This window comes from Procambarus clarkii, chromosome 21, assembly GCF_040958095.1.
Source record: "Procambarus clarkii isolate CNS0578487 chromosome 21, FALCON_Pclarkii_2.0, whole genome shotgun sequence".
NCBI lineage: Eukaryota > Metazoa > Arthropoda > Malacostraca > Decapoda > Cambaridae > Procambarus > Procambarus clarkii.
In genome coordinates this window covers 33,826,146-33,841,107 of record NC_091170.1, presented here as the reverse complement: position 1 = coordinate 33,841,107, position 14,962 = coordinate 33,826,146, and the positions used below count along the sequence as shown (strand labels likewise).

Below are 14,962 nucleotides of genomic sequence, written 5' to 3'. Positions count from 1 at the left end.
GATTGTAATATGAATAGCAGGATAGAAATCCAAGAAAGGAATTCACTTCTGGTAGATGGGAGAGGAACAAACCCTTGTTTAGTTGTGGCATCCATGAGGCAATTGGAGGCAACATCACTATGACTGTGAACCCAGCAAAAGTTTACTCTTACATCTACCAAAGATATAAAATAAGTAATTATCCAAAAGGGGCCACACTGAGAAAACTATGTAGCACTAAAGACATAATGCGCAGCCAATGTTGAATTTCGATCACCAATGGATTGGGCTTGAGGTAGGCGAGGATGAGTCTCAGAAGGCAAGCATATTCAGCTAAGACCTGGCAGTACCAGCTAATAAGCTCGAGGAGCTACTGAAGATTCCTTCCCCCCCCCCCCCAAAAAAAAATGCTTTACATGCAACTTATACTGTAATCATACGACTGTATTTTTATAAATAAATTACTGGTACAGTATTATTATTATTATTACTATTATTGTATACAGTGCATCTAAAAAATAGTGGTAATGGATGGAATAAAATTTGCATCTCATATATACATCATGTTACTGTGATTTCATTTTTAATTATGTACATCATTTCAGACTCAACCAGGATATGCAAATAATCTTAATATTTGCAATATCTGTCCTTTTTTTGGCTATTTACCACAAAATTTTTCAACGTTTTCTTTAAATAAATGTCTTGTCATAAATGTCAACATATCTTTCTACATACTGTATTTTAAAAGCAAATACGACATAAATAATGACTTTGCTTGCAAAACAACTCTGCTATAATATTTACTAAAAAAATTAGTTGTTCACTTACCTTTTGTAGCACAAGTTGGTCTTGGTTACTCAATGGTAGCAAAATAAAGTTAATGTATGGCATATGTAGTACAGTACCCCCATTAATCTGCCTTTCATAATAATATGCCTAATGTAATTGCACATTTAAGATTTAAATTTTGCAATAAAAACAGTGCATTCGCAGGAATTTACAGACACAAAAACATTTAACGTCACTTTGCAAGAGTTAAAAATACGTTTAACCTTATTCTACACTGGAAACAAATTTTAATTTGTACTTGAAGAGGCTCCTGACATGGCACTAGTATGCAACAGTTTGAGGGACCTTCATATGACAACTTGAGGATCTTGCATTTCAGTCTATACTAATTGATCTACAATGTGATCTCCTGGTCACATAACTGTCTATTCTCATTTGTCTTTAGCTCTTGTTAATCTCAGCCTGATAGTGTTTTTTTGAAAAGCCTGAGCTGTGGACAGATACTCGGACTCTCCTTACATCACCAAGAGCTCATCCTCTATATCAGCTCTAGTCAAATTACCTGCAATTTCCTCCTATGGTAGAACACAATAACTAGAGTAATCTGCATCTCTTTCTAATTCATAATATTTTATATATATTTATCTCCACAGCTTGGTCTCTGAACATTCTACATGTCAAGATATTACTTTTCAAAATCCAGCTGGAAAAATTCCTTAGTAATAATGAAGGGACCTTTGACAAGCAACCGGCTTCCTGTCTCCATCGAAACCACTAGAAAAATAGTTACACTCAGGTAACATGTTAGTGCCAAATCATTCATTATCTTCAAACCCACTGAAGAATATTGGCATGATCACAAGGACAACAGACTCGAACAGGAAGCCTTGAATGATAAGACCACCCAAGTTATAACTGATGCTAAAAAAAAGGCCAATCAGCCAGAAGAAATACTTTACATCAGTGTTCACACTAGAAATATTAGCTAAATTCTAACACCTACATAAGTGTTTGAAGCATAAGAGAATGAGTTAATGGATATCTCCATTAAGTGCAAAATAATTAGGATGAGATAAAGGAATCCAAAGCTCCAGATTTGAACAGAATTCAATCCAAATTCTGAAAGGAACTGGATGATGAACTGTGTCTGCTACAGAAAGTGCTATTCTGAAAATCTCTTGACCAAAGCATAGTTCCCCTAGATTGGAAATATCTAAATGCATTCCCAATCTTTAGGAAGGGTGGAAAAAGTTACAGAAAACTACTGTACTGACTGATCAGCAAACCTCTCATATCTGCAAGCTCATGGAGAATCCTTAGGAAAAAAATCATTCACCTTATCACAGCCTATTAAAATCAACACATTTTTACGAGTGAAGTACCGCAAGGCTCCATCTTGAGGCCAACCCTCTGTATTATACAGCATACAGTGCATAATCAATATAGCCAAGAATGTTACACCCCATTAAAATCAAATTTGCAGATCAAAAAATGATCTATGGTAAATTCGGAAGCAAAAGTAGTATGGAGGTCTAGTTAAATGATCTACATGAAGTCTACAAATGGTTAGAAGACTGGCAAATTTTTTCTAATATTTAAAAATGCAAGACCTTCCATGCAATGCATAATAATACACATAACTATCATAACATAATCATGCAGCAGATTGAAGAAGAAAAAGACCTGGGAATTATGAACCATCAGCATTGAATGTAATGAAACGCCAGTTTCTGGGTGAACCTCGGTGGTTTCCTGAAGCTACTATACTGATATAGTGCCAGACTACAAGGTGCCATCAGTTGCAGAGTTCTTATTGGCCTACCTTGGACCACGAGCCAGAACCTGGCCCCCTTTCGAGATGCACAGTGAGCAGTGGCACTATGAAAAATCTGACTTTAATTTATTCATGTCTGCCACCACCAAGGGAAGGCACCCAGAAGTCAGTGAAACAGAATAGACTACTGTTTGATTAAAAACCAGACCACAGCCTCAAAACAGCCAAAAGAATTCCCCTAGCACTGTAAGCAAACAATAAAAAAAAATTGTGAAGCTAACATGAGCTAGTTTGTCCCACCACCTCCCTACATTGGGGGGAGGAGGGAAACAGACCGGGTCGGCCAGCTGCTCCACCACCAGTTCTTAGGGTGATGGAAACAACCCTGATGTCTTGGGGGAGGGAGGGGTATTAGGGAGCCTCTGGGCCTTGCCCAGAAATTGGCATTTCATTACTAAAGCTATCTACTGAAGTGGCTCCCTGAACCCATCTACCCACAGAGAAGGAAGAAAGGGTAGCAACCAGGGAGGAGGAAGCACTACAGGGATCAAGATGAAAGACAGACCAACAAAGCCGTACGAGCAAAAACTGACAAAAGATCTGCATATTGACACACATCTGGTGGGCTTACAATGACTCAACAGGACCTGGAGTCCTCCCAGAAAGGTTTTCATTTCTTTAGCCTCAAGCAATCTTTCTTTCATTAGAAATTCCCTAACCTCCATGTAGAAATGGTTATGAAACTAGTACAAAAAAAAAAGAGCATAAGTGACTCAAGCATTTGGATTGAAAGTAGAGATAGTTGAAATATTATGACATGGGACAGTTTTTTATAATTTAGCCAATAAGTATTTCTGATTTCTAAACTTTGATAAACCAACCTAGTTTCATTTTGATATTCCAAGAGTGTGCCTTAACCAAACTAGAAATGCTTTACAAATCAAGGGACCCAGAATGTGGAATGACCTTTCCAATCATGTCAAAGGCTGTACCTCTCTCAACCAGTTTAAGAGAAAAACTAAGTACAGTACAACCTAATAAACTCCATGTAACCTACCTTACCCCCTAAATGTCAACCCATGTCTTGCTATTTTCAAACAATACTGTTGACCAACTTGTTTAATTGCTGATTTCTGAAATGCCCCCCCCCCCCCCTCCCCTTTCAACACAATTTGTACTTTAATTTCAATTAGTATTAAGTTTTAGTCTAAATGGGGGGGTTTTCCCACACCTTGCCTGAAACGCTATGCGTACTAGTGGCTTTAGGTATTGTATGTACCAGCTCTATCTATAAATCCAACATTATGTTTGTAACTCATTTTCTCTGTATGTACTTTTACCTAAATAAACATTTAATTTTTGAATTTTGAATCTGCATTACATACCAGGAAATTTATTTACTTTTGGTCATGACATCATGAAATTTAATTTTAATGGACTTGAGTGACTTCATATCATCATTAAACTTCTCCTTGGAAATCCTTCCCCTCCCTATTGCATGCTCTGTTAAATTTCTTTGTAACCCTAAACTGGCCTTAAGTCAACAAAGCCCATGTTTTCTGATAAATATTGTAACTGTAAACTAACAACAGCTACTACCAAAGAACAAAGTTGCATAAACTACTGGTATACAGTATCATCCAAAATTATTAGCTTTGATCATCACTTACAAAATAATAACAGGAATCGACCAAATTGACAAAGAGGAATTCCTGAAACCAACAACTTCAAGAATAAGAGGGTACAGATTCAAGCTAAGAAAACATAGGTGCTGAAAAATTATTAAAGTTTTCAGTTGCAAACAGTGGTAGATGGTTGGAACAAGTTAAGTGAGGTAGTGGTGGAGGTCAAAACCGTCACCAGTTTCAAAGTGTTATATGACAAAGAATACTGGGAAGACAGGACACCATGAGCATAGCTCTCATCCTGTAACTACACTTAGGTAATTATACTTAGGTAATTACACACACACACACACTTGGGGGGTCATAGTCCTAAGGGGCACAGTTTGATTCCTGGCTAAGGTAGAAACAATCGCAGCATTTATTTCACCCGATGTTTCTGTTCACCTAGCAGTAAATAGATACCCAGGAGTAAGACGGCAGCTACAGGCTGCATCCTGGGGATGTGTGTGAGAGAATTATATGTAGTAGATATGATAGAGGAAAAAAGGAGTCAATATGATTAGACAGCACTTAGAAATGGAGTGTTCCAAGAGATAATGCTCAGTCCTGCAGTTACAAATAGTAAATACTCACTCAATGAAAAACTCAATTATCAGTTTTTACATTTTTATCAGAAACATTGCCATAACCTATGCCATAGTCCTCTCTCAGATATTTCTTTTCCAAACCTCGACTCAAGTTTCTATTATAATTCAGCCTTCTACTCCATGGTAAGAAAGTTCATTGTACCCTTACCTGATGTAGCTTTATTACACTAGCTTGAAAATATGGCTTTAACTTATATAAGATAATACATCCAAAGTTAAGTCTCTTAAAAAAATATGCTCAAGTATGGTAGTTAGAGGTCAGTCAACTTACACACAGGAAAAACAAGGAAGTTGGTATACATATACCCTGTACTGTACTAAAAATAGGTCTACAAATGTCACATGATAAAAGTCATGTATATGAACTCTCTTTGTATAACTGAAAGCACAATACACAGTAAAACAATTATATAATGATATATTTTTATAATTGAATTTATCATGAACCCTTGCACTGAGTACCATCAAAATATGTGAATTCAGAAATGTGCCCCAAACTTTTTTACTACCTAAACTGCTATGAAGCAATGTTATGTCATAAATGAGCTTATTGGTCTGAGTGTCAAGTGTGTGATCTATTTATTGTCTTGATCAGCAGCACAATGCATGGTGTCGTGTCTCTGCTCTCAACTTAAGCTTGTTAATACAGTTTAAAAAAGTGTGTTTCTGCTTGAAAAACCTGCCTCTTGAGTATTTACAGTGATTTCCATCAGTTTCTCACCGCGTTTTATCCATGCCTGCTTGTCAACCTACTGTGTCTGTCTGGCTGTTTATGTAGCTTGGGTCTTATGATACAATTAACATGGTCATTAATCTTGCCTATAAAAAGTTTCAAATAAATAACTGCAAGCAGAGGTGATTAACATCGATGGTGTTAGTTTTTTCTTAAATACCTATGTACAGTATTATTGAGAGAAAATTAGAACTTTCAACATTTTTATTGGCCTCTGGAACCTAGTTCCATTTTTCCAATACTGTACCTGTATGCTTTGTTTTACTAGAGTGGATTCATTATGTAAACAGCTTTTCTGGACTGCGTACCTTATATTTTATGAAAATCTACAGTACTGTACAGTACTACTAAAAGCACAAGAATAGCAAAAATAGGGATGGATATAATGCATTCTGCTGAAAATTACTATGAGGTGGTGATCAAGATTTCACCATAGGCATGAACGAATCAGGATCTAAATCTGAATTTCAGATGTGCTGTTTAATAGCATAACTGGTCAGATATTTAGATTTGTTATAAAATAGCAAATATCACAAATGATGCTGAAAACTTGCCATTTTCCAGTTCACTATGAAAACTCAAACTGTTACAGCAGGATCCAGAATAAATAATATGATGTTTTGAAACTAATGTTTTTCCATCCACCATCTACTCACTTAACTTGTTCCATTCATCCCTCACCCTGTTTATGAAAGTGAAAACTTTCACATTTTTGTTATGCAGCTTTGTTTCCTTAGTTCGAATCTATTTCCTCATTTTCTTGAACTTACAGTTTTCAAAAATTCTTCTTTTCAATATTTTTGATTCCTGTTAGTATTTGGAGATAGTGATCATATCATCTTTTTTTTTTTATCATCTAGTTTCTAGCTTTGGTATATATAACTCCTCGAGCCTCACTTCATTGCTCTTATTTTCAGTTCTGGAAATAATTTTGTAGCATGCCATTGCACCTTTTCCAATTTATTGATGTGTTTCTGGAGATATGATCACCATACAACTGCTACATATTCCAATTTTGGTCTCACAAAAGTTGTGAACAGTTTCTTTAATATTTCACCATCCATGTACACTATTTAAAAGCAGTTCTGAAGCTGGAAAGCATAGTATATGCATCTCACACAATCTCCTTTGTGTGATTCTCTGGTGACAGTCAACTATCTAGATGGTTGGAACAAGTTAAGTGAGTTGGTAGTGGAGGCCAAACCCATCAGTAGTTTCAAAGTGTTATATGACAGAGTGCAGGGAAGATGAGACACCACGAGTGTAGCTCTTATCCTGTAACTACAATTAGGTAATTTCACACACACAATATGTAATATGAAGGAGATTGGGTGGATATAAATAGGAGATGCCTCGTATGGGCCATTAGGCCTTCTGCAGTTATCCTTGATTCTTCTGTTCTTAACCACCGTGCTGCGCAGAGCGCCTTGAAGCACTCTTGAGTTAATTTTTAATTAGGCTATATTTTAATGTTTTCATTACTCTTTGTGTTTTTAAATTAAAATTGTTGAGTTTGGAAACATTTAGACATTAACTTTACCTGAACATTTTATAAAAACAACAAAAATATGTCCTTAATATGTACCATGAAGTTTTTGCAGAAACCAGGTGCGCAGTGCGGTGGTTAAGAGAACTCGATAAACACCTCCATATGATACCTGATCAACCAGGCTGTGATTCATATGTCAGGCTGTGAAGAGGTCGGACTGGCATTGCATAATACATTGTAAGTGGAGTACCTCAAGGATCAGTGCTGGGACCCAACCTATTTCTCATTCATGTTAATTACCTATATACAGGAGTTGTCTATGTCGATGTTTGCAGACGATGCAAAATTAATTGTGTGTGTGTTATATATATACCAGTACTGTGTACATAATATATATATATATATATATATATATATATATATATATATATATAATATATATATATATATATATATATATATATATATATATATATATATATATATATATATATATATATATATATATATATATATACTTATACATACATACATACAAATATATACTACATTGCCCTGAACTATATCCAATCCTATCTTAGTGACAGACACCAATATGTAGCCATCAATGATGTAACCTCTCCCACTCTACCATTAACTGTAGGAGTGCTGCAGGGCAGCATCCTAGGACCTCTCCTACTTTCTTATATACATCAATGATCTGCCTAATGTCTCTAACATCCTTAAACTTACATTGTTTGCTGACGATACTACCCTCATCTACTCAGATCCCAACCCACACACATTAAATAATATTGTAAATAATTAATTAAAAAAAGTCCACTTATGGATGTTGACTAACAAACTTACACTAAACATAGAAAAGACCTACTACATCTTATTTGGAAGCAAATCAACAAATGCAATTCAGCTTCAGATAGACAATGTTAACATCAGCAATACAATTGATGGAAAGTTCCTTGACCTATACTTATACAAGAGACTCAACTTCAGCACCCACATACAACACATAACCAAGAAAGTCTCAAAAACAGTTGGTATACTCTCTAAAATCAGATATAATGTTCCAAACTCTGCTCTCCTCTCACTATACTATGTGCTAATCTATCCCTATCTTACATATGGTATCTGTGCATGGGGTTCAACCTCTGCAAACTACCTCAAGCCCACCATCACCCAGCAAAAATCTGCTATCAGAACAATAACAAACTCTGCTTTCAGACAACACTCAGCCCCCCTCTTTAAATCCCTAAACATAAGCTCACTCTGTACATTCTCTTGTGCCATTTACAAAACCTTGTTTTAAAACTTTCTGGACACATGTAATAGAACCCATAATCACTATACCAGAAATAAATATCTCTTTAATATCCCAGAGTCAAACTTAATATGTGTAAACACTCTATGCAAATAAAGGGACCTGGTCTATGGAACTCACTCCCTAACTAATTGAAAAACTGTCCAACTATTGCCTTATTCAAAAATAAAACCAAAAAGTACCTAATTTCATCTTCATAGTTTCCTACCTAGTGCTTTATACTCGCACTGTATCTAGTACAACCCAATCCCCCAATATATGTACCTAAGCCATACAATCTTAACCTTTGTCATCATTGCTATCACCTTATATCATGATTGTTATATTGAGTGCATATTTTACTGCATTATTCCTTGAAATGATCCTCAAATTGTGTTTCAATGAACCAGTTGATAACCCTCTTTTACCCTAATGTACCTACTAATCTTTGTCATTATTGTCTATTAATCTAATCTTTGTGTATTGTGTCAAATTTTCTTATAATGTACCTGTAAACATTTGTTATCAATTTTACTGGAAATTACCTCCTTAAAATTACCTACTTAAAATTATCTGTTAGAATAAGGACCTGCCCAAAACACTATGCATGCTAGTGGCTTTACAAGAATGTAAAATCTTCATTGCTATGCTCTTAACCCCTACTGTACCTTCTTGTATATATATAAATAAAATAAATAAATAAATAACAAATAAAATAAAATACATACGGTACATACATATACACACACATATCCGGGTCCCGGTAGTACAGTTAGGTTTGTTCTCAACCCACAATTAAGAATTCCGAGTTGGAATCCCGGGCGGAACAGAAATGTTGGGCACGTTTCCTATCACATAATGCCCCTGTCCACCTTGCAGTAAGTAGGTACTTAGGAGTAAGTCAGCTAATTGTGGGGTTGCACCCTGGGTAGGGTCAGGAATTCAACCCTGTGGGGAGGGGGGGGGGAACCTCGATATAAGCCTAACATGTACTGTATGTAATATATACTGGCTTCCTGTCCCCCCCAACACAATGAATTATTATATATATACACACACACATACATACATATATTTATGTATATAATTAGACCTTCTCCAAACAAAATATGTATTTATATTTATTCTGGATTAGGGGGTAACAGTTGATGTTTCAGCATATTGGGGGAGCTAATTCAAAATCAATGTTATTAATAAACATACTTTGAATATCATGCAAAATGCACTTTATAATTACAGTAATTAAAATTATTATATGCTTAATATATGCTTTAAATTTAAAGAGAGGGAAAAAGTTGTTTCTCTGTATGTTGCCATGGTTACAGTTTTAATTATTGTTATAAGAGTTGAGTAATAATCCTATAAAATGGAAAGCAATGAAAATATACTAGTGAACCTTTAAATAGGAAATTAAAATATAGTATGGACTGAATAAAAAAATAATGACAAAAACAAGTTTAAAGATGGATGGACTTTTAGCAGTAATATTTACACTTACGTGAATACAAATGTAATTATGAATATTAGTTATACTGTAAATGAAAATGATTAGTTTAAAATGAATTGCTGAACAAGACAAATACAGTACTGTACTTAAAAGAGAATTGTACTACAAAACTATTTACAAAGTTCAGTAAATACAATTTAAATAAATTAAAGGTGTGCAACATTTTAGAGATTTAAAAGTAAAATGAAAAAGTCAGCTTTCGAGAAGATTAAAGAAAAAGTCAACTGAAATATAGTGTTATGTTCATTAATAGTGGTAAGACATTCATGATACCAGTGGACATGAATCAAAGGTAGATACATTAAGTGTTCAGTGTTAACGTGGAATATGAATGAATGTGAGAAATAATTATAACAAGAGAAATTATGAGAAGAATGGCCAGTTGCAAGAGATGGAATATATAATACTTGGATAATTATATTTGACATATTTTGAAAAAAAAAATTATTAAAAAAAAAGAGAGTATGACTGATCAAGCTCAATGTAAAGACAAAATAAATTACAGTGTACAAGCGTTTTGTCTTGATGGAATCTGAATGAAAGTACTGCAGCATTTGCCAGTGTGTCAATCACAAGCTTTTTGTTTTCTAGCGCTTATTGTGTAAACAGTCTGGTTTTGAGGGTGAAGATATTTTTATGATAAGTACTATACATTAGTACACTTCCATTTGATAAGGATGCCCAGTTATATCTTGAAAGTGCAGTTATCAATAATCTCCATTTACAGGATAGAAATCATGATTAGAGATATGGAGGTAGATTACCAAGGAATAATTATGGGTCAGGATTAAAGTTCCAGTAAATGTCCCTTTTACTTCAGAATTATTTTCTTGCACATTTTATCTAGGCTACAACTGCTCTGAAATTTCAGCCCATTCTCCTGTTTTGGTAATACTTACAGTAACAATGAGGATCATAGTACATATACTGACGTACAACACAATTAGAAAGTAGAAATTGGTACTATTGAATTTGGACAAACCGGTAATTTTTTTTTTATTTATGTTGCAAAGACAAACTAAACTAACCTTCCTAGGCCTAATACACACTATCTAAGGCCTAATATAGTACATATGTGTACTATACGAGGCCTAGGAATATTTAAGTTTGTTTTTTTAGCTTCATTTTTTTTTTTTGGACTATGAAGTGAATAATACCACATTCTACTATCTAACTGGTTAGTATGTCAATATTTGTACTATGGTAAACATAGTTACAAAAAGTACTATCTAAACAGGAGGATGGTGTTGGAAATTTTACCGTGGCAATTGCTATGATTTTGAGCATCAAATTGTTGGCACAAAATCGAATAAGATTAACATCTTCGCACAGTATTATAGTAAGACAGTACTACATTAACTTGAGATCAGAATTATCTGTAGAACACACATGTAACAAAGTGATTAGTTCCGGTTTTCTTAAACACTATTTTAAATGTGAATTTTCAGTATAGTATTTTCGTTCAATACTGTCAGGTATTACTATCATACTTCTTGTTTGATCAAGAATTATAGTGGATTACAATCTTAATTTGGGATTCTAAAATAAAAGAATGCAACTCCAGCCCAACTATCAATCTTTGTGCACTTCAAAGTTAGATGGGAAAACTAATTTTTTTTAGCATAAAGTATTTGTTAAGGTGAGATTCTAGGCAACTATATTATTTTCAGTGTAAGTGATTGTTGCTTATGCCTTTTGATTTCCAACAGAATTCAAGTTTGATTTTATTTATTAAAAGAGTTGTAGGTTGTTTCTTGCAAGTAATAGACTGGAAAATGAAGACTGGTGCTCAGAAAGGACATGGAATATAGAGATATTGTAAGAATGGACTTTTTAATGCTTTTATGAAAACATGTTTAGGAATAATGTGAATGAAAATGTCAGACCTGAAACAAATAAAAGTATTGAATTATGAAAGGTTATAAGATATTTCATGACAATAGTTCGCATAGCTGTTACTGGAACAAATGGGAACTTCAGTACTGTTTACATAATCAAGACTGAAAATATATATGAAAGATATTCAATAAGAGCATTGGAAAACATCATAATTTGACAAATAAGTGACAGGGAAATAAAAAGATTTATATTATATATATATATATATATATATATATATATATATATATATATATATATATATATATATATATATATATATATATATATATATATATATAATGATAAAAATAAAATTATGCATGTAAGTAATAAGGTTAGAATAGCATAAATTAAAGAGCATATAAAAATAAGTGTTATAGTTACAAAATGACAGTTATTAATAAATTATGTTTTTATGAAAATTTTAAATAACCCATAAAAATGCCCAACAAATAAATACTGTATTATGCGTTAAGGTCTGTCTCGAGATAAATTTACTTTTCCGTTGGATATTTGCTCCTACAATACTTTAAATTTGCTCATACACAATCATTGACATTACATTTAGTTTTTTCCTTTCTATCCAAAGAACAGCATTCCCTGACAAGGGTTTGATCAACATAGGATTAATATTAGTACTGTATATACTTACTCTGTTCAGATGTTTTGGTACTGAAGTTGAATTTGACAGCTTTGAATCTGAGGCCTCAAGATTTGGAACAAGAAACTAACTTCATAAAACAGAAAAAAACAGGAAAATATTCTAACGAAAAGTGCCGAGCTTCCATGGTGACTACAACACTCAAGTTCATATTACAACACTTGCATGAATATTACAAGATTAACAGGAAGTTTTCTTACTGATGATTGCAATAATCATTTCAAAATTGTAACAGTCACAAGAAGGAGCAAATATTCCCTTGAAAAGCTCAATACTCTTCAGTAGACATATTCCATACTTCCAATTATGAGAAAACTACATTGTCTAACACACTGCTCCTAACTAAAGAGACCAATGCTCTTCAAGGAAAACTATAGTGTGCCTCTGATTAAGAACACAAAATGCTTTGGTCAATACATTATCCACAAGAGCACATACCACTCCAAATGAGGAGAATGGTATACTGCAACTGTTGCAAATAAACGCAATTGTCCTCCAAGTAAGGAACATATTATTCTCGAACTGAAGACCACAATGAATAGCAAGAGAATGTTGTATTCCAAGTGAGAAGTACATTCAACTCTAGATGGGCAGAAAGTACTGGATTACTTGAAATGAGAAGTAATTATTTTAATTAATGAAAAATTATATACTCAATGAGTAAATAGAGCTTATAATACAGTACTCCAAATCAGAACATACTGTACTCATAATGAGAAATGTATTGTACTTCAAATAAGAGATACACTAAAGTACATACAATATACTGTACTTCAAATTAAGTGTACAATGTATTCCAAATCAAGAACACAAACAAAAAATAATTTAAATACTTAACTTCTGCTGGAAAATTATCACTAAATAATAATCAGATTTTACCTTATTTAACAAGTGCATGTTATTCCTAATACAAAAAAATAATAATTCGACCCATAATGTTTACACGATTGCACACCCCGCTAGAAAATTAAATTGATATTAAATGCTCACAACTTTTACAGTTGTAAGTAATATTTACTCCTAATTTTTACTCAAGTAAAATGTGCTCTTAAAACTTACAGTAAGTAAATTTTTAAATTTATATCCCTTATGAAAGCTACAATGGATTAATGTTTAAAAGAATTGAACAAAATTCTAATTAAGTAGAGAGTATTTACAACTATGGGATACAAAACTTTTGCAATAATGAGTTAAGAGAACTCCAATTAAAACAAAATTTTCTCCTAGCTCTCCAGGATCAGTGTGCTCTTAAATAAGAATACACTACACTTAAGTAAAAATATAATGTGCTCTCAACTGCAAAAAACCAGTATTGAATGTAATGAAATGCCATTTTCTGGATGAGCCCGGAGGCTCCCTGGAGCTATCGAACTGATATGCGATATATTAGTCTAGGGCATTGGTCTATGGAATTCAGCCTGCCGGGGACCATGAGCCAGAACCTCGCCCCTCAGAGAGACAATGGGAGCAATGGCCTCTGGAACCAACCCCCCCGTGTGGTTGGGTGTATTCCGTGTCTGCCATCGACTGGGGTTAGGCACCCAGAAAGGTAGGCATAACAAAACAAACCCCACTTGGTAAGAAAATTGCAACCGAAGACCGAACAGGGAGGCAGAACTCCCCCAACTCTGAAGGAAACAAGCAAACGTCATACACTGCCACCACACCACTTGTCCGCACAGCCCTCCCCTCCCCAGGAAGGGAAAGGAAGGGGAGAATTTCTTGGCACCACTGCCAAGAAATCAAGGCCAGAATTGACGAACGCCCCAGATTGCATCAGCCAACGAACTAGGGTGTTAGTAGCTAGCGTGGGGGTCCGGGGCTCCCCCCATCTCTCCCTCCCAGGAAAGGAAGGGCTACATGGACAAGCGGCGTGGCTGAGGTGTATGATGTTTGCTTGTTTCCTTGAGAGTTGGGGAGGAGTTCTGCCTCCCTGTTCGGTCTTCGGTTGCAATTTTCTTACCAAGTGGGTTTTGTTTTCTTATGCCTACCTTTCTGGGTGCTTAACCCCAGTCGATGGTAGACAAGGAATACCCCCAACCACAAGGGGGGGTTTTCCCAAAGGTCATTGTTCCCTGTGCCTCTCTGAGGGGGCCAGGTTCTGGCTCATGGTCCATGGTAGGCTAAACTCCATTGACTAATGCCCTAGACTAATATATCGTATATCAGTTCAATAGCTCCAGGGAGCGGGGGCTCCCTACAGAAAGAGAGCCATTAACAGGAAGGACTGGTGCTTTTATATGGGAGAGCAATGTGTTTAAGAATAGATTATTCATCCAATTATGAATAGACTGTCCTAGTTAAGAACAGAATATTTTCCTGATTAAGAGCATGCTGTTCACCCAGTTACGAGCATTGTGCCCTCACAGTTATAAAACCTCAATGTCCCATATAAATGCTCACAGTTCTTCCAGTTAAGAGCAAACTGCCTTCCCAGTTAAGAGTGCACACTTTTTTTGGGGTAAGATAATATCCTTTTAGTTAAGATAACCATAGTCGTACAGTTGACAGGACACTGTCAATGCTCTACTCCCAACCAGGGGCGCACACTACTCCCAATCAAGTAACGTAGTTACA

General features: G+C 34.8%; 1 protein-coding gene across 4 annotated transcripts in view; it reads right to left on the bottom strand.

Annotated features, from left to right (window-relative positions):
- Positions 1–14,962, bottom strand: part of LOC123760617 (Shaker cognate w) — a 333,004-nt gene that overhangs the window by 16,122 nt on the left and 301,920 nt on the right. Inside the window, exon 8 of one of the 4 annotated variants that reach the window (XR_011229265.1) lies at positions 11,660–11,729. The exons of the other annotated variants lie outside the window; for them this stretch is intronic. The gene's annotated coding sequence lies outside the window, so the exon portion shown is untranslated. Of the gene's footprint in view, positions 1–11,659; positions 11,730–14,962 lie in introns of those variants that run through there. 4 annotated transcript variants of the gene reach the window in all.